The sequence below is a fragment of the Pogonomyrmex barbatus genome, unplaced genomic scaffold, assembly GCF_055798465.1.
Source record: "Pogonomyrmex barbatus isolate J1 unplaced genomic scaffold, ASM5579846v1 scaffold2, whole genome shotgun sequence".
In the NCBI taxonomy this organism is placed as follows: domain Eukaryota; kingdom Metazoa; phylum Arthropoda; class Insecta; order Hymenoptera; family Formicidae; genus Pogonomyrmex; species Pogonomyrmex barbatus.
The window spans coordinates 22,252,413-22,274,638 of NW_028297116.1; the positions used below are offsets into that span (position 1 = coordinate 22,252,413).

Genomic DNA, 22,226 nt, shown 5'->3' on the forward strand with positions numbered 1-22,226 from the left:
GTCAATTCGTACGACATAGATTACTATATAATGCGTATGATTTTGCGCGTACACGTCTATATCACATAATTTTCAACCATAAAGTACATAATTATATGAAATATTCAATAATTCGAAATACATGATTTATGTTTTTTTTTTTTTTTTTTTTAAATTTAGATGAAATTTAAAAAAGAATGTCCTAAATATATCTTAATCGATTATAAGAGGAAGTCTCGATAAAAATGTTATTTTGTTCTCCAAACACATTTACCTTCGGATATCCTTTTTTGAAAATTTCATTATTTGAAAGTATAATACAGTTATACAATTTTCAAGCGGAACAAATAACGATTTATTAACGTTTCATCGCCGAAGTCATGAAAAAGTATGAGATACTGGGGACGTGAAATTCCCAATTTTGTCTCTCTCGAAACCCAGCCGTAACGCCCAATTCCCGTACCCCTCGCGATCAACCTTTCCAGATGGCGTTCCAAAAATGTAATTACTCTCGTATGCGTGGCTATAGGTTTAATCGGTCGATTTGGATGAAAATTGAAACGACCTGGAAACATTTCCTGAAAAGCTCGATACTGACTCGGGCAATTCTCCATTTCGCACGAATTGAGTTATGATAAAAATCACGTGTAAAAACTCTCGCGGGAAGAGATCGTCATTATTTGTTCGGCTGCAAATGGAATCGGTGACGTTTAATCGTATATCGCCGAAAGTTACAGAAATTTTAACGAAACGCGTGTAGCAATTATCGAACTACGCGAGCAGATGAAAATAGCTTATATTTCAGGCGATCATTTAGCAAATCTCATGATGTTTTTTTTTATAACGATATATTTCACTTCGTTATTTGTGAAAATATCACGAATATAACGTATTAGAATTTCAAACAAATTTTCATTTTGTTTATGAAAATAAAGATTCATTTAAAAAAAAGCTAACTTTCGCGTGTAACACTTTTATTTATTTAACAATGACATATACATCTGAAAAAAATTTATCTTCTTCCTTCCCTGTACATGTAAAATATATTTATATATATACCTCATATACGCGATACATCCAATTGGCATACTTTAATCCTCCTGATATTCGAACAGTTAATAAATTCATCGCGACACTTCGCGGCAGCAACGCTCCCCTTTAAATAAAACGCATGTGCACATTTGCTCCTTTACATTCCGCATACGGCACGTTGCGTACAATATTGCGCGTTTACGTTTAAACCCCCCGTACACTAATGGGAAAACTAGCGTTGTGCGCGACTTTTTACCGTTAGATTAAAATATGCAAATAATCCGGGAGTGACGCGCTCGTAATTCGGTAGCCACCCTCGAGCGAGCGAGCGAGCGTGCGTGCGTGCGGCGCGACGTGTCGCGTCGCGGCGCCAACCCTCGCAACCACTCACGAATCCGCAAGCCGTCCCGCAACCACCCGCTCGCTCGCATCTCACCCCCCCGAGTCCACAAACAGGTCCTCCCTCTCTGGCGCAGAAGCCCCGCATGATGTACGTATTCGCCGTCGCGACACCCGGGGACGCTCGCGGAGATTACGAGGGTGCAACGCGGGGAGTGCGGAATTACATTTTAATTTCATCGGTAGCACGCTCCTATTACGAGTCCCTTCACCGTGCTCGTACGACGTGCGGCATAAACTATCGGCGATTGAAACACCTTCGTAAAACGCCGGAGGGTGGGGGCGTGATAATTTTACACGGTAATTCGCACTACGTGTCAGACTGGAGTATTTTGAACATTAAACAACGTATCGTTATTTATGGTCTTCTCTAATCTAAACAAATAATAACAGCAAAGGATATTTCCGATTTCTCGTTAACAACATTACATATAATAAAATAGATAATTAATAAAAATTGTAATGATTGTATAATTATATTTATAATCCTGCTTGAAACCGTAGGACATAAATATATCATTATTTGTATTCTAAATAATTAAAACGCCGAGTCATTATATGTTGTATATTAATATACAGCGGTTGAAAGTTTATACATAAATATATATGATTTATCCGTATACTGTCATAAATAAATCAGTACACTCGTAATTTCTCAACAGAATATAACACATTTTAATATAACATAATTTTCCACCTCGCAAGATTACATACGTTTAAAATTAAAATGAGAATGTTAGGTGAACCGCTTTGCAGAAGCATGTAACGAATAGACGTAAAACGTGTACACATTGCGTTCGCACCATGACATAAACCGTCGCTAAACCGTGGTACGGACCCAGGTACAGGGTGTACGTGGGCGTACAATAGCCGAAAGCATTTTCCGTACGCGAGTAGACAGTGTGCGAGAACGATCTATATACCGCATATGCGTTTTTGCTCATATGGCGGTGCATACGCGTACCATTTCTACTTGCACGTGAATACGATCCGCCGTGCTGTGTCCTCTTTAGTAGCGTAACTCTCTCCCTTCCCCCCCCTCCCTCCCTCCCCCCCTCCTCCCTCCCTCTCTCTTGCCACTCCTTTCTCTCCCTCTCTCGTCTACTATAACGAATAACGTTGTAATTTCTACAACGTGCACCTGTTGTAATCTAGCGCCGAGGATTTTCAACGTGTGCGACGCGATTCATTCGCGCGAGAAGCGGCCTTTATTAAGTTTTTGTCATTGTAAATTCTTTCAATAAAAAAAACGTCGGACGTAGGAAGGCGCGAAAATCATCCTAACGCTCGCTTTACGCGCGATGAGATCTCGCGTTGTAACTATCGTAACTATCGCTGGATACGTAACGCGCGCGCCATGTGTTTTCTCTCTCTCTCTCTCTCTCTCTCTCTCTCTCTCTCCCTTCTCTTTCTCTCTCTTTTTACATTCCCGCAAACGCGACCGACTGAACATTCCCTTCGCATCATAATGCGTGTCGTAAAAGTTTTACAATACCACCCGTCGTGACTCCCGAGAGAAAATTCCGCAGTGTTACGCGATCCGTTCGAGCGCTTGCTTGATTTCAGGCCAGAGAGCACATCGGACGTCGTCTCCGTAGGTCTACGGAAATTTGTTTGGCAGCAAAGGTCGTAAAAGAAAACGCGTTTGTCGTAGTCGGGGAAAATTTTTGGCGGGTAATAATACTTCGGTCCAAGACACGCAGTATACATAAAACCCAAGTATAAAAAGCGCAATACAGAGTTACGTTTGTTTATTGTTCGTACGTTTCTCCCTTTTCTAAAGTACGGGAAGAAACTTTTTATCCCACGGAACGGTTTCGCTACGCGAAACGGCGCGAAAAGTTGCGCGTCTAATCTTGACACGTCGAAACTTCCCTCGCGGCGTTCGTCGCGAGTAAGGAATTTCTCAAATTTTCATCACGTACCGAGGCGCGCTCATTTAAAGGGGGCGATAAAGTTGGTTCCGCGGCATCTCCACGTACAATATCCGGCTCTGAGCGTAGTCGCGCGCGACTCAGCCCGGTTAAATTATCATCCCGGCAAGGAGCAGAGGATACAGGAGTCATTGCCGCAATCCAAACATTTCTGAAAGCTTCGCATTTGGAACGTCTCCAGCTTGATCGGTTGCTCGACGGAGCGGATAATGCATGAATGCGGGCAAACGGAGAGACAAAAAGGAAAGTCAAATATTTACTGATCTGATGATATAACTAAGAAATAAGCGCCAGTTGAGTAAGCTTTCCGCATTAATCGCCACGTGTGATGTTATCCATGGTATGATAACCAGTCAAGAGAGAGAGAGAGAGAGAGAGAGAGAGAGAGAGAGAGAGAGAGAGAGAGAGAGAAAGACTACGCAGGATTGTTCCGCAAAGTTTCCGCAAGGCCCCCCCTCCCTTCGCCCGAGAGTTTCATTGGTATTTCGCTACATCAGAGGGTTCATACCCGGCCGTGTTCGCAGGCCGTATTTTCGCCGTCCCGCTCGCACTTCCCGTTACCTCGTGTCCCTTTTTCCCTCTCTCATTTCCCGGTTGGCTGCTACTGTCGGGTTTCCAGCCCTTCTCTCATTAAATCATTTGTTCTCCGACGCCGACGCCGCGCCGTCGCGCTCGCCATTCCCGTCGGCGGCGCGGCGCAAAATATCTGGGCGAATATTTCGAGAATAAACGTCGACTCTCGTCTTTTCTTCTTGCGCGAAGCTCACGTCCACGTCAAATTCATATCAAGGCGGTGTAAGCATAATTCATTATGACTTTCGCGCCACGCATCGTCCGATTTATTCCCGTGGAATATTTCTGAATGAATAATGTATGCGTATCCACTAGCGCAAGCCTGTGATATGCTGTATGTCAAGGAGCAATTTTCCATATCCTGTTAACTTCGTCGTGATATTTGGCGATAATCAAGCTGCGCGATATTTAAAAATTCGTTCTTCTGTTATATTCACTATAACTCAGGTATAATTCACAGGCATATTAATATTTCGGCTATTCAAAAATATAAAAATTAAAAAAAAAAAAGATTGAACAGATCGAACAGAAGAGTCTCAACACAAATAGATGTAAATTATCGTTCATTATTTGTTGTCAAATCACCATGACAATTAAATAATAAATTATATATTTACATCATAATTATATTATATCATATTTATATATAAATTAATTAAAATTGCCCAAATTATTTATAACTTAATTATTTATATTATATATAGTGTAGTTATTTATATATAATTCAAGGTTAATTTTTGGGCAAATTGCGCAACGACATACAAATATTTGCTATTAACATAAAAAAATTTAATATTTTACACGAAGTGCTAGTTTCAATATTTAATATTTTACGCGAAGTACAAGCGAAAACAGCAGGTTTGTAAACAGTCAGTTATTTCGCATAATACGCAGGTACATTTGCGCATTTACTTGTTTTCGCATGTAATCATTTTTTATTTCACAATACCACGACGGGGGGTGAGCACCCTCAATTGACGACGCTCGTACGCATCGCCCGTTCGGATTATGATGACCCATCTACTACGGTCAGCTCGTTCGATTTCGATTTATGGGTAACCGATAACCGGATTCGTTCACCCCCATCGTCCTTCCTCGTGCAATTCTTTCGGCGACCATGTCAGTCCTCCTCCATGTGTGTTTTTTACGAGGCTGCGCGATAACATCGTGGAGCTACGTCAACAAATTTTTCTAAAGCATTGTTCTCGTCGCTGGGAAAGTTGGACGTAACTGATCTTGCGACGCCCTCGATATTTTTTATGAAAGCCGACCACCTCGCGTGTGTAATTAATTTGTGTTTAATTTCATCAAACCAATCAAAACAAGACTATTACGCACAAAAGACATTACTAATTGAACTCCAAATTTCAATCATAATTATTCTATTTTGCCTCGAATTAATGGAATAGTAATTTATTAGTAAAACGTAACGACATAATAAGTCGATGTTCAGTTTGATAAAAGAAAAAAATTTATCGGAGATTTTCTGCAGAAAAAAACTTTTCTGAGAAAAAAAAAGACAACAAAAGAAAGACATATTTAACTGATTTTATTATTGATGCTTCACAATATGAATCGGCGTGATATTTAAATAGATAAACAATCACCACCACCCCCCCCCTTCCCATGGCTGTATCAAAAAGAAATATCGATGTGTCAAGCGATAGACAAAATGTCAACCCTCCCGAAACCATACGCTCGCCCGTTTAGAAAGGTAGGACCGACCTTCGCGCGCCGTTTTGTTGCAACTCTGATATAAAAGGGAGCATCCGATGGGAAATGCCGATGTCGAACGTCGGTGTGAATACGTCGATGAATGTGGCGAGCGGGAATGAGCGGAATATAGGCAGGCAAGCGAGAAGTATCAGCGCTATTGCACTAACGCTTTAAAGCGCGGATTATCCTCCGGCTTAAATTCCCCCTCATCCCTCCTTCGGTCTCGCCGACGTCAGCGAGATGGCCGGTGTAGTCGTCGTTGCATTCGTTTCTCCTCGCGGTTGCCACTGGAGACTCGAGCGTTCCTCCTCTTTTTTTTCTTTTTTCCCCTTTTCTCTTCTTTTTTTCATTGCCGTAAAACGACGCGCGCGAGAGCTGCCGCGAGATTACAGCGGACAACGGACGGCGTTTTGCGCTAATGTTATTAAAAAGCGAGTCCCGAGTGGAAATCCCGAGGCTCGTAGACATCGCGTCACGTTGCATTCTGTGGCTGTTGGAATTCTTGTCCGATTGTGAGATCGGACTCGATATTTTGTTATCGAACAGGCGCGAACGAGTATTGGCGTTACATCGAAGAGGCAAATTGATCGCCAATTGAGCGAATCGTAAAAGAATCCGCCAAGTTTCGTGACAGGCGGAAGAGAGAGTGGAAAACTGAATGACGCGTGAGGTGCCTCAACTCACTTGATTTTTAATTAATGGTTAATTGCTCGATGCCCGACACACGGGGGGGATTAATTCTGTATTTAAACGCGCGCCAAACTGTTGAGCACGCAACCCCGTAGTTCCGCGCGCGTTCCCCGCCAGGACGTGAAGCTCTTTTTTTTCTCTCTCTTTTTTTTCTCTCTCTTTTTTTTTTTTTTTTTTTTTTTATCAAACGACTGCCGACCAGCAGTCATTACGACATCCTTTAAAAGGCTTATAACGTATATCGCGGTGCGACGCGGCGTTGCGTCAGGTCGCGCAGAAACGCGCGAGGGACGGGGAGGGGGGGGGAGAGGGGAGAGCGAAACGACGAAAGCGAAAATATCGCGCCGCTCTCTCTCGCCACCACTCGCGGCCCTCGAAAAGAGTCCCTTCGTTATGGCCGACCGTATTTCACGTCGTTAACGAGCGCCGCCGCGTTTTGTCGGCGATAAACTCGCGACAGCCACGACAGATACGAGGATGAATGCCCCGCTCCACGCGGATTGATGAGGGGACATCAAGCGCCGGTCAACGATTACCATATTCTGAGCGACGACGTCCGCTCGTCGAAAATCGCGAGGAAAAAAAGTCTCGGTCGCTCCTGCGGGCAGTGTTGACTGCCGACGGACGGACGGGGACGATTGAAGAAGGAAACGTTTAAAATATCGTTTGTAAACGCCTGTGCTCGTATCACCATTACACTCACGACAGAGAAAAATAATGTTCTTGGTTCGAGAAGATTATACATTGCATTGGATTAAACAAATAAAACAATTGGTCCTGCTACTTTCCCGTTATAATGATTTTATAAGCGTAAAATAATAATGAACAGGACGTCAAGATAAATGGAACGAGATAAAGATAACACGCTTTAAATGAAGCATTTACATTTTCTATCTCGCGATTACGTAACAGCTTTTAAAATAAATAAAGTATTGAAATTAAAAAATCTTCGGATCCTTAGATCTCTCTTGGATCTTAAAAAAAAAAATTATTCGAATATTTTAAACTTAGTACTTTATCATAAACTAAGATTATCACGTTACATCATGATACAACATGATTCAACAGCCATATGCACAAATGTCGTCCGATTCCATTAGGAATACTTAACGTGATTAATAATGTTGTCTCATAAAGTAAAAGAGCGCACACATAAATCATAGCGTTATATAGAGATGAATATAATTCATTCTACGTGGACACATTTAATACAGCTTGTTCTTGCGGAAGACATCGTACTAGGCAATATGGTCGTGCGACCTAATATCGATGAGAATTATCACGCGACGATCCGTCCGGATAATTTGAATAATGAGCGTTTTCCAAATTGATGATTCCATCTTGTTTTTCTCAGGAAGGAACATCGCTGCATTAAAAATGCTCAGGAACTGCGAGACCTTTCCTTCCGGAGCATTATAATACAAAGAACGTCGAGAGACCAAATAGTTGAACTGTCGATATCTTTCTTAATTAGACTTCTTCGTGCACCAGACTGCTCCAAGTTTTCCCTACTAAATAAAAAGTCATGCTCGATTTATGCTGTGCCATCCCCTGGAGAATACCTACTACTAAAGTAGCAGTAGGTTTTTTTTCTACTTTTCCCGTTTGCATGGAAAATAAACTCAATAAAAAATTATTTTTTTCACTTTTAGTTTCAACTCTGTTTAAAAATAATGTTATTACATACCCACGACGTAATACAATAAAAAAACTTATGTATGCATCTTTATGTACTCAAATCATGCACTATTAAATATAATAAAATACTATAAAACATAAATATAAAATACTATAATATGTAAAATACTATAAAACACAGTTTATGCTGAAGTCATTACGCATTATATGTAGATAGTTGCTCTGACCCCTAACATTTAAATTCGTGGAACGATAAAGTTGGTTGAATAAAGTTCGCACGGAAATGTAGCTCGGAGAGAAGTTTCAGCAATTTGGATAACATTGAGAAGTTAGGAAGGATCGGTGAAGACGTGGCAACCGAATCGGTACATCAGAAGTGCTTTCCAATTAGCACCGAGTTTCCCTAGTTTAGAAGATTTTACGAAATCTATCAGAAATCAGTGAAGACACGACACTTTCCTCGTTCCTTCGACACCTTCCGTTGCCTGTATATTGTTTATGCGAATCGGCTATTGTTGAAAACACGAATTACACGAAAGTTAGTATGTATCTTTGCTTATATTTGTATTTTTCGCCTTTCACCGTTGAAAATATTTTTTTCTGACTCGAATCGTTAATAAATAACATAATAAACGGCAAACGCAATCATCAAGTTTACTATGATGGAAGTAGCTCGAAGCGTACGCTAAGAAGATTGGAGAACTTCCCGAGAACCTGTCAATATCTAAGACACTTTTAAAGCGGTTTACGTTAAAATAATAAATACGTGGGAAATATTAATATTGACTTTCTAACGTTCGCTCAAATTATCGCATCGCGACAAACATTTATTTTAAAGAAATATATATATATATAATAATTAATCCTATTAAAGTCTCTCAGATTCGAAATATAAATATAAAGTGAACTGAACTGTGAAGTGAACTGATTTAATTTTCTTTGCAGATATATAAAAATAAAAACAACTCACTCGATCATTATTTGCAAGCGTCACTGATGGAAAAAAAAAAAATAACAGTTACAAAATTATATTATGTAAATTACATAATAGTACTGAGAAATAAAATAAAGAATTTAATTCCCAATTTCACTCTAATTGCAAATGCAAGTGCACAAAAATATCTGTTTAACGTTTTGCCACGAATTCGGTGATTCCACTGCGGCATCCTAACGAAGCTTTCGGAAGAGATTTTGTCCCAAAAGGGATGGTCGGGTATTATCTCGCATAGCCCTCGCTTATTCCCGAAGGTAACCTTCGAGACTTTCCTGCATTAACTCGTTTCAGCGACGCAAACAATTCCGAGCTGGTCGTTAAGGATCCGTTCCTACTGGCCACTTGAGAAGCGAGCGCTTTCGCTCATTGGCCACCTTAGTTCCAGACTTGTGTCGCTGATAGTTTAATTAAAAACCGTGAACTTTCGCGATACACCCGTGAACTTGCGGCGAACAAGAGTACAAATTTAATAAATGTCGGGCATTACATTGACCATTCACAAAATTGAAATAATACACTTCGGAGTAACATCAGTTTCCCGCGGATTTTAATCGCAAACTGTTAGGATAAATAGTCGTCATCGTTTACAATTTCTTTGTGTTAAGAATAATGTACTTGTCATTGTTAAAATAAATATCAAATCTCAGAGTAAGTAATGACATTTTCGACTACCTCCAGCTTATTAAATCATTCGCTTTATGATCACGTAAACAACGTGGCAAACTCATTACGAACTTTTTAATTGCTTTTCATTGTCAGAACGCCTCGGTCTCGGATGGAACGAGCGTCGCCGTTGATTTCAAACACGGAGGGGGCTAAGTTAGCTCCAAGGTACAATTTTGCGGATTTATGTAACTTGGTGGGATTCAATTGCAAACGCGTTACATACGCTTTAGCAGGGAGCTTAGACGAGGTTAAATGGGACGCTTAACGCACGGCATCAGAAACGTAATGGCGTGTGTAGTAATAGTAGAAACGGATTTTGGCGACGACCACGATGATATATTCGTTTCATTAGCCGAGCTTAGTGTCCCGGAGTACCCTACCATTCGCAATCCTTCCGTCGAAGAAGATCTGCCTGTATTTACGGTACCCAATCCTCCGCGAGCGGTACATTCCGGAAGAAATTTATCGATCGCGCCTACCTCTATCGATTACATTTCACGAAGAAAAAAAGAACCTTGAGAATTATCGCTTCGCAATTTGCATTTTACAGATAATTGAAAGCGATCTCTCTCGATCTCGAAGAATCCTTTTATTCTCAAAAACGTACGGTACTGCGAAAAGAGTTTTACGTGGAGATGCGCGCCAAATGCGAACAGATTGAAGGATTAGAAGTGTGCACACCCATCCCGGTGGCCCTCGTCGCGATTAGAGAATGCGATCAGTTACGCTTAATTACAGAAATTACGTTACAGGATTTCGTGCGAGCACCAGGAAACCATCACGAACACGTGATCGCGAAGTATGCAAATGCGCAGGTTTCTTGCGCGATCTTGAATCGCAAGGGAGTTGCATGCCGATGTCGAAGCAATTATCGGACAATAGAGTGAAAGATTTAGCTCGCCAGTTTCGAAATAAGATAACGGGAATTGAACGTAAGTTAAGCGAGTGCGGATTCGCGTTACTAAGAGGGTACAATAGCCATTTAACATTCCTCCCTTTGGAGATTCACGACGATTAATTATTCGAATTCGTATTAAGACGCGTATCTCATTCGTCTGTCTATCTTTACTTTATCTATAGCGTCTTCCGAAATTGTTCGCAAATTAAAAGCTTGGATGGCTTTAGCGTAAAGTTCTACTCGATAATCGCCAATGTGACAATCGTCGCTAACTTTATCAAAATAAAATGTCTCGAAAAATTCGGAAAAATTCTTGTTTTAAATTCAAGTAAAAAATTGAAAATATTCTGTGCAATATATGCAAATTTTATTATTATTTTTAGCTCTCTGTTTTACGATTATATACTTCTTTACTTACGTTTGTCAACACATCGTAAAAATTTAAAATCGCATCTCTATAATAAAATTTAGTGTCATATTATTTCGACACACTACTCGGATTTGGACGAACCGTATTTATTTACAGCCAACATTAATCTGCATGAACAATCGCGGCGTGATTTGTAAAGAAGTCCTATCCCGGCGCCACTCCCGAGGCTCGAGGATCGGCAGTAAGTTGTCTCCACCCTTTGTCGTGTTATCCGGAAACTACGGACTCGCGCGGATTATCCGAAGAAGGTTCTCTCGTCCCTCAGGTTGGATGGGGTCGACCGCAGGTTTACGTCAGATTGAGACGAGCCGGACGAGCGCCGAAGGAACGTCTACGGGACGGGTGAGGGGACGGGAGCGGAAAAGCCGCGGAAACGACGACGCGGAAGTGGAAAAGCTTCATGGGAGAAGGGATAGGGCAAGAACAGGCAAGCGGAAGACAAATAAAGTGAAGTGACGGGGTTTGATACGATATGGAGGGAGAGAAAAGGGAGAAGAGGGAAAGAAGAGGGATCGGATGAGAGGAAGCGGGACTGTGCGAGCATTAGGGAAATTGAAACGGTTTTCTTTATCTTTCAAAGTCCTGGCTAGAGATAAGGGCTCGCGACGGAGAGAGCACACGTCTCGCCTTCGACGACGGTCAACGATCTCTCTTTTTTTTTTTATACGTTCTTCTATCCGATAGATACCTCCCGCACATCGACTTCTCATAGAGAATAAAAACGGCGTCGTTTTCCTACTTTCAATCGTAAAAAACTCGACGCGCTTAGCAGCACCGAGCGCCGAGATGAAAGCGCGAGAGTATGAAAACGCGAGAGGGGCGTAAGTGAATTAATAACTTGATAGGTTATTAGTATACCGTAGAATTTTCACGGGGATAACGATAAATATCAGCGCGATATTGACGCTTCTGGCCATTATAGTTATTAATTAAACGGCGGTATAATTCACATTAACATTATATCATTACGTACCGAAGTGTTCGGTTCACATTGGAATTGTAATCTAATTGTGTGTATTGTAACTGCAGCGTATCAAATGTCAATATTAAATTGCATTCCTCAGACAATTACACATTAATTTTCCGGTATTATCCCTAATTAACGCGCGTTTTGAAAATTGTATTTTTCTCGGTGTAGAAGGATTCGGAGCTATGAAGCTCGAGTACTTATCGTATAATTTATTTTAATAACAATCGCTTCTCCGGTTTCACAAAAATGTGAGTTCGGCTATCGCAATAATTAAATTCCCCTTCGTCGATATGTATTTTTATCAGTCGAAATACCTCGACAGAGCTATCCTCGTTCAAACGAAAATTTTATTACGCGTCACTCGCGCAAAAAACCCAAGATACCACCGCTGGACCTCCTCCCCTGCCGTTTTCAGGAACATGGTGTTCGGCACAGCGAATCATGGGGAATTTACTCGCGAGCCGCGAATATGGCCGCGCGCACTACACACACACACACACACACACACACACACACACACACACACACACACACACACACACACACACACACGTGCGCGCGCGCGCGCGCGCCCGCACGCACGCACGCACATATTCGGGCTTGCAATCTCACGCGCACATACGAATATATGGCCTCTATCTCGGTATTTACGATACCGCCGGAGCACGCACGTGCGTATGATGTACGGACCTCGGTAAATCTCGCAACAGCCAGCAGCGCGCACCCCCACGGTCCCTGGCCCTGGGGCCGAAGGGTCGGGGCGGGGGTGCCACGGCGACGAGGGCGTCACGTTGGACCTACCTACATACCCCGCTTTTGGTATTCATGCTGACAGGTCGCCTTTATTGACTGTGGATAAACCGCGCGAGAGCGACTGCCGTCCGGATGGTCGATGCGATGTCTCGACGGGCGCGCATACACGTGTGCGAAATACGCACGCGAGCGCGGGGGGGTACGTACGGCGGCGGATGAGGAGAGGGGAGGAGAAGAGAGGAGAAGAGCACAGAAGAGGAGAGAAGAGCATCATCGACGGTAGGCAGAAGCCGCAGTGGCCGCATTCGTATGCCGGCGGCACGTTTCGCAAATACGTGAAGGGCTTTGGTTTTCCGCCGCGAGAATCAAACGACGCTGTCGTATTCCAAGCTCGCCGGAACGGCCACCGCTTTCCTCATCCGTCCCTCCTCCTCCCTCCCCCCCTCCCCCCGCGGGCCCGCTGCTTTCCTATAATTCGATCTTTAGTATAGACACTCGGTCGTGAATCATTACTAACCCGCGCTCTGCTGCAATGCAGTAAAAAGATGTTCCTCTACAAGAGCTACATCTTGTAACGCTCAATATTTCAATTTATCTTAATGAAATTCACCTTGCGTGTGATTATAATTTAATTATTCAAGTGAAAACGTAACGGTTTTATTAATTTTAATTTATTTTTCCGTTCACAGTTTGTTCGGTATTATTTGAAAAATTTCTTTCACTCGTTCCGAATGGTACAATAAAAGCAATGTCATAAAAGTTTATTTACCTTGCAATAAATCGCGATAAATTGTAAGTGAAAATTGCGCGCCGCAATTCTGTGTATATACAGGCAATTAGATTTCTCAATATTTGTCATAGTTCAAAGATCAAATTTGTACATGATTGGAAAGCACATTTGCGCATTGAACATTGTGAAATGTGAAGAATATATTTTGCAGTAAAAGCAAGGTTATTCATACGAAACGTGGGACACGCTTTCGTTTTATGCCCTTATTTTAAACTACACGATTTTGCTTCTATCTTCTGCTAAAAGCATTTGCTTTCACGTGTGCTACTTTTTAACCTATGCCTGGACCGCAGAGATGGTTATCCAAAATTGTAACTAAAAAATATTTACCCTTTCTCAAATTAACAAAGGTACGCCGTGAAATTATGATATAATTGCGCAAAGCATATTTATCATGCGGTTTTGTGCTCCATTTTCCCACAAACGAACCAAAATTGTTTCGCATCGCTCTGGAAGGTAACGCGTTTCCACGCCAACACCCGCCGCGCTACGCAGCTCATAGATTTCGCCTAAAGCGTAAGTTTCCGCTTTAAGCTCATTCTCAGCGGTCCTTGTGTGTAACCTGTGCCGCTTCGGGGCCACTCGATGTGTTGCGGCTTTGATATTACAGCTCAGCCCGAATCTACCAGCCCCCTTGCCTGGTCGTTGACCCATCGGCGTTTTCCGTGTCTCCGCGTTATTCCACACCGCCCGTTTCCATCGGCATCGAGTATCGGATCATTGTATACAATGAAATTTTGGGCATGGAAATGTCAGTGCTCGGCTCATATCAAGCAACGAATCGTTATTACTCGCAATTTTACCTTTACGAAAGCATGAAAAACGCAACTGGAGAATTGATATAAATTGGATAAACGGTCGCGGATCGGATAGAGAGAGAGAGAGAGAGAGAGAGAGAGAGAGAGAGAGAGACTCTTTTGCGTTGCGGCTTGAAAAATGCGCGCATTATCCTTCTGACGAAATGCACCACGTGGGTGTATAAAACTGCGTATGTACGACACGTCACGGGCGAGCGATTCTCGGCGTTAACGTAAATATTAACGTTAAACATTTAAGCGCCGTTCCGTCCCGTCGCTGTAATAACGCGTGCATAAATTACAGCGCGGGATTTAATACAGAAAGCGGATTAAGCAATTAAGGCAAGAGGGTACGCCGCGTATAGCAATTTTTGCGAGGAAATCGCGCGTCGAGCGGCTTGATATAAATATTTATGTGTTTGTACCTCTTCTTCCGCGCAGTGCGACCGGCTTTGTGCATAAATATTCATGCGCATAATATGGGTCCCGATGTGCAGTTTGGCCGGTATTTTAGTTTCCTGAGCAAGGCAGACTAAAGGACGTCTCTAACTGACAGCTCTTACATCCGCAAAATTAATTACCGCTGTAACATGCGTGAATTTCACGCCGTTGCCCGCGAAAAAGACGTTATTAAATCTGCGCGCGCGCGTGCGCGCGCGCGCGCGCGTGTGTGTGTGTGTATGTGTGCATGTGCAAAAATTATATTCACGTGCTTCGTAAAGCCAGATGCACGCGACTATCTGTTGGCGCATTAGTGTCGGTCCACAATAGGTGATTTAAGCTTTAAGAAGTAAGAAATTGACCAATCATAGTCGATTATTCTTTTCATATTCGATTATAATTGGTCAATTTCTTACTTCTTAAAGGTTAAATCATCTATTGTGGACCGACACTTACGCGTTTTTCCTCTGAAAATTTTTCCTTAATAAACTCCAAGCGCGATTATGCCCTTTTCATTCCGCAAATATCTACTTTACACCTCGCAAATGTAAATCGCGTATAATTTTCTCAATACGTATATGTGTACATAATACACGCTCTACCAGGCACAGTTTTCCCACCCACATAATTAAGTAAAATACCATGATTTTCGGCCGAAATAACATTTTAATGAGGCATTTACTCCGCGGCGGTTCTCGCTTTGCATTTCCAGTCGGTGCATAATTACGACGAGCTCTGCACGAACTATTGACGAATATCCCAATCCTGTAACAAGATTAAAGCTAATTGTCAGCGTGGTAGTGCTTTTATATAACGGATACGTTTTCACCGTGGATACACAGCGGACACGAATCGCGCGCGCCGCTTGCACATGCATTATTTATAGTGGACCGGAAAATAGTCACACTAAAGTGCTCTACGAGTAAATTCACATCGTGAATAATATGTACACATGTACGTAAAGCGCAAATCTGATTGGTATTTAAATCGAAATTATAATCAAATTAATGTGAAGAGATCTTTTTTTTTCTTTCAGTATCGAAACGCGCGTGATCGCCGATTAGATTCTGCAGAGTTTTGTGCAAAGCAGAATTCTAAAACTTAGAAATAGACAAATTAATCCCCGTATTACCGATTAATTCATGTAAATTATTGTTAATGCAAATAACAAAAAATGAGATAAATTGATACAGTATAAAAAGTCATTGTCCGATACATTGTTCGGCTGAGTAACTGTAATATCAAAGAGTAACGTAATATCCAATATAACGTAATATCCAATATAACTCATCGATAAAGCTGAACGTCGGATCAACACAATGTCATTTATCCAAGTGATTATATATTTCTATAATTGAAACAAGTTTATTAGATCGAGTAATATCGAACAGAAAGCATATTCGCGCGTTTCTCCACGTTTCACTCGGCAACGGCGAGCGATTATCCAATTTTTCTGATCGATCATCGGCCGTTAAACAGCGCGCGCTCCGAATGGAGCCATTTGACCGGTGCACGGTCCGAAATCATCTAATTTTATATTATAATTGCGAGCCGAGCTGACGCTAACGCCCGGCCCGACTGTGACGGACGGCCGTTTGAAATAATTAGGCCCCAATTACGTCGTATCGTATTCTCTAATTGAGCCCGCCTGCACGTGTCGCGCACGAACGTGCGAAATGCCAACGTGCAATGTGCCCGGTTGTTGCACGGTAGCGGTGCCGGCGGTTAGCGCGTTAAGTGGCTGCAATGAAATGTAAAATATGCTTGTTAACACGATAGCTCCCCTCCGGGGACTTAAAAACGGGACGGCGTGCGCGCGCGCGCGCGCGCGCGAAAAAGAGAAACGAGAGTTTGTAGCGCCCTTGCGGCGGAGGAGGAGACAAGGGGAGGACCTGCGAAAAGGGCGGCTGCCGTCGGTGAAAAGGCAGAACGGAAAGTATCCAGGGAGAGAGAGAGAGAGAGAGAGAGAGAGAGAGAGAGAGAGAGAGAGAGAGAGAGAGAGACAGACTCTACCACTTTTATTAGAAGACCCGTTTACTTTTTCCCCCCGTCCTCCCCTTGTGTCTACATACGTACTTCTGTGCAGATAGCGGCTAAGTCGCGTCTCTACTCTCTTCTTCCCCTTCTTTCTCTCTTTCTCTCTATCATGTCGAAACGTTTTTATCGCGAAATTCAAGAGCCCTGGTATGTGTGTACGACTACCATTTGCGCATATATACGTACGTACAAACGGGCGTTTTGGCGGTATCAAACGTGGTCGCAACCTTCCTGTAATTGGATGCAGAAAGTTTCACGACTGGAATACATTTTAAAGGCTAATTAATTTCTTGGAATATTACGTCGTTATTATTACGACAGTCTAGAAACATCGGGTTTTACTCGGATAAATTAGTATTTCTTCGTTTCCATTATAATTACTCTGAATTATGCATCTTCGGCGAGTAAAAATTATTTAATCTCTGTTTCGCAAAAGTCAAGTACAAAAGGAGTTAATTTAATCTTTAGTTACTATGTAACTGAATCCCCTACTAGCTCATGAATATTTGTGATTACAGCATGTTTGACCATGCATAAATCATACCCGTTATTTAAATATTAAATCATTCTACCTATATAATAAATCAATATATTAATGATTAAAAATAAATATATTAAATTATTCCGTAATCAAATTTTACTCAAATTATTTATTTTTCTCGATTGACGAGATTTTCTTATCGAAGACGGCAAGATTTTTACAATAAAAAAAAAATACCAATATCAATTTAAAAATTACAAACGCCATAAGAACCACGCATATCGAACGTCGTATCGCAAAGAATTTTAACGCGAATAAAAATTAAATCTACGATCGAAGATGCATGGAACCAACATATCCGATCATTCTTAGATACTCCGACGTGCAACAAGCACGTTCTCACGTATCAAACTTCTCATGAACATTTTCGTGTACAACAGTTCTCGTGTACGACACACATCGTGTTACCACACCGTGCGTACAAGTATGCGAACGCTCGTCGACGAAAGTGCGCCGGTAATGTTCGGTGCTAATTGCCGCGCGCGATGTGAAATATGACCGGTCGTATCTCCCGTACGGCAGGCCCGTTTTACATGCAATTACGATTTGTATCGGAGCGTAATTTTCCCTCCGGGGCGGAACGAAAGATCGGCGCGACGGTTTGTCCGCTTCTCCGTTTGTCCCCTTCTTTCTTTCCCCGGTTTCTCTCGCCGCTCTGCCACCTCGGCAGTCTGCGCACGACATGCCCGCAGGAGTTACGCACAGAACGAAATGAAGGTCCTCGACAAATTCGATTCCTCCGCCCGTGAAAGCGCGCTCTCATTCTCCCCCTTGCTTTCTCTTCCCTCCCTCTCTCGTCCTTTTGTCCTTTCGCGCCTTTCCCGATCTCGCGCACGGCCCTTGATCTCCCACACACACACACACACACACACACACACACACACACACACACACACACACACACACACACACACACACACACACACACACACACACACACACACACACACACACACACACACACACACACACACACACACACACACACACACACACACACACACACACACACACACACACACACACACACACACACACACACACACACACGTCTACCATCTTTTCCCGCTTCGCGCGCGCACGCACGTAATTCGCAACCGCGTCGCCTGCATCCTATTTCGCGGTAATTGGCGGCTACCTTTGTCTCCGAGAATTCGGCGCCGAAATACGCCAAATCGGAAGAACGATGCGAATCCGATGGCGCTTCCGCTCGGCGGGGGCTTATATCCCGTTAGGGATTGCGCGGCTATCGAGGATCGATTCGACGGTACGGACGCGTTAAAAGCGATTTGCGCGAAAAGTCTGCACTAGTACATCGACATGTTAAAGGTTCCACGCCTCAGAAACACATCGTTCCTATATATCGCTCTTACACGAATGGAACTTACCGAACTCTCTTTGAAACGTGTCTCGAAAACTGCAACTCTTTGAAAGCAAGAGTACTTAGGGATTGCGCGGCTATCGAGGATCGATTCGACGGTACGGACGCGTTAAAAGCGATTTGCGCGAAAAGTCTGCACTAGTACATCGACATGTTAAAGGTTCCACGCCTCAGAAACACATCGTTCCTATATATCGCTCTTACACGAATGGAACTTACCGAACTCTCTTTGAAACGTGTCTCGAAAACTGCAACTCTTTGAAAGCAAGAGTACGGGGGAGGGGGGGGGGAGGGGAGAGTAGTATTCTCCAGTATTCTCCATTAATTATAGCTGAAATTCTGAGAAACGGAGTGTTAACTTGATAGAAGTCAATAAAGCGGCGAAAGATAATATCCTCTCTCGTGTTGCATTCGAGACTTCTCCCTCACCTCTTCGATACGAAAATATCTAGCGGAAAGGAAAATAGGATCGACCAGTTAAGTACGTCCGCGAGAATGCAAGTAGAATCGATTGATTGTTTACGCTACTAGTTTTGAAAGAGGATCAGGTAGACGCCTAACCAGACTTTCGTCCCGCATTATCTTTAACGAGTTACCGGAAAGTTTCTGTAAGAGAACCCCTGGGAACTCAAGTGTGGCGAGAGGGGAAGGAAGAAGAGGTGACTGTCGGGAGCGACGGGAGCAGGGGAGGTGGGGGAGGCTAAGGAACGGCGAGGAGCTTCCTGCAAAGAATATAAACAATGCGTTTTAATTAGAGCCCCTCGCCCCGATGAATGCACAATTGTTGGCCCCGGGGGGCTTTACACTACGCCCTGACGCCATCCTCCATGTTTCCATCTCTGCTTCCGGTAGGTAACGCTGCGTGCCGTGTATATCAGATGCCCCTGACGTGGATAAAACTAATTTCTCCCTTCGCCTCGAAGGGGATGCGGTTCATTTTTGCTGCATACTAATAGCGCGGCTGCGTATTACGGCAGTATGCAATCTCTATTCACTGGACGTTCAAGTAAAGTCACATAAATTGTAATATATTATAAGAAAAGAAAATTGTCTATGACATACTGTGTATGACATACTGTGTAATAAAAATTCTAAATGGCCGAATAATAATTATTATTTATACTAGCTATACAAGATGATTTATCTTGTCACTTAAATTATTGTAATTTATTAGTATCTTTTTCGGAATAATTTTAAACGTAACCTTGAATCTTAAAGTTTTATCGTTTCTACTTCGCTATCTTTCCACTACTTGAACCTTAAAGTTCTACTTCATATTATAATTAAAATTAGTTAATTAGCCAACTTTTAACAGATCCCCTCCGTTACTTAAAATTTTGTGCTATATATTTATATTTTTTTTATACGTATTTTGGCGTTCTCTTGGCGTTTCTCTATCAGAGGGTGAGAATGCGCGGCGCAACGAAATTCCGCAACAATCGACGGTAAACGTGCCTTTTACTCGACACGTGACAATAATTCCGCCCGGGAGAATCGTGGGTTTGTGTCCTTGTGTCGCCTTGAAGCGAGCACATGTATGCGTGCGTGAGCACCCGAAAGTCCTAGAGCTGTACGATACACGTGATCAGCTTGCATAACGCAGCGCCTATTGTAATGCGCAATGACAACATCGTGTGTTAGCCTGGGTTCGATGGCGATGGTGTTGTTGTTATGCGGCTGCGCCTCGCCCCACTGGAATTTCGCGATAAAGCAACGTATTCGAATCAAGGAACGATTCGCGTCGTTCGCGATCGTGCAAACCGATCGCTGGAGCGTTTTATCTAATCCCAAATCCTAAAAATGCACATTCAACTTCATTCTCGATAGAACTATCGTACAATGCTAAATATATTACGTTTCATCACAAAAATGTCTTTTTTTATTACCGAAAAGCATGTTTTTAGAACGGTTTGAAACAGCAAAGATATAGAATATTTATAATCAAATTATTTAAATTATTTTGACAAGTCCAACAGCAATCATTAACCGCAAAATTCATCACCTTTCCATTCTTATACGAAAAAAATAAAATTATTAACATTAATTAATATAAACGTACATTAACAAATAAATTTATGAAAATTTAAAATATTGTTACAGGTGCAAGGATACGCTAAACGAGAATGGAAGGAAACGCAATATTCGGAATTCAACAGAAATCAGGTAAGTAACAGAATTTTACCAGAATCTTTACCTTTGATTTGTCGAGGGGATTATCTCAAAAACGCGCGACTTTCACATTTGACGATACGAAATAAATCGCACGAACGGACCGGCCGGCCAAATCGCGTAATTATTTTTAATCTCCCGTGCGCACGGGATCGCCTACGCTTATCGCACTTCCACCGGTAATATCACGGTTATAGGTACCCATACGTATGTATATACGTACGTACGTAATGCCTGGGGGTTATTATTCTCGCCGGCGAACGACGACGATGAAGCATGAAAACTTAACTGGGCCATAAAGGACCAGCGGAGCGGGTTGGAGAAGCGCCGCTTTTACGAGCTTCTCCAGCCGCGAATCGTTGCGCTTCGCAGACTGCTTTTCATGAAGCGACCAACGAACGGCCCGCGAGCCACTGACCACGAACGAAAACGGCATTCTCCTTTACCCGGCCAGTGATAAACCCCGAGAATACGCGCGCGGAGCGATGCATACGGTCGAATAGCTCGCGACGAGAGCCACGCGAAATGTCGGCCGACAATATCGAGAACGATCCGCTATTTCGGCATCAAAACAACATTGCGCGCAATCGTCGCGATGCACGCCGTCGCACATGTTATAATAATAACGGCGATATCAGTTGCCGTTGCCGTTGCAGTTTTGTTGCAGCTTTGTTGCCGGCACAACCGGCGAAAGTATCATATTCATCGTAACGGTTTTGTCGGCAACTCAATTACCGCGGAACGTGACGTTTCCCGCGAAATAAATGCTTCGAGGAACGAAAATTCTCACGTTAAAAAGAAAAAATTTTCGTTTCATTGGCATAATAATAAATAACGTAATATTGTCGCAGCTGCGCGGCCTCTAGCAAAATTTCGCGACGATGAAATATCAATATCACTAAAATTGACGATAGATATTTTTTTCGGCATTTTAAATCACCGGCGTTCGCGCTTTTGTTCACCGAATTGCACATAAAAGAGTTGTAAAACGGATATATTTATGTTATCGCCCGTGTTATATCTTTTCATCTTGTTTATGCAGTTTAAAGCACAAGTGTCATAACGGATTAAGCATTTTAATCAGTTTCCTTGATGACGCCAAAGGGCCTCGGTACCTTTTCATCTTCGTCAGCGTCTCTTTGTTGCGCCCGTAGATTTCTTAGTCTCTTACACAAACGGGAATTGAATTGTTGCCGCGTTATTGTACATATTGCGCGGCGTTATAGCCTTCGGAATTGGGTCAAACAGTTAACGATCGGTATCCGGGCTACGAGTCAAGCCCACCTACGCGAATGCAGCTATCAACACGAAAGATAATCGCTTTTGGCGAAAGATTCCCCGGCGCGCCATCGATTATCAATACTTTCCACGTTCCATCGAAGAAAATAATTAACTCTA

The 22,226-nt window shown here is 42.6% G+C and overlaps 1 long non-coding RNA gene across 2 annotated transcripts in view; it reads left to right on the forward strand.

The window, feature by feature from the left end:
* Window positions 1-22,226, forward strand: part of LOC148936758 (uncharacterized) — a 103,142-nt gene that overhangs the window by 20,536 nt on the left and 60,380 nt on the right. For both annotated transcript variants that reach the window (XR_016139098.1, XR_016139099.1), the window contains exon 2: window positions 20,760-20,822. This is a non-coding gene — a long non-coding RNA (uncharacterized LOC148936758). The remainder of the gene's footprint in view (window positions 1-20,759; window positions 20,823-22,226) is intronic.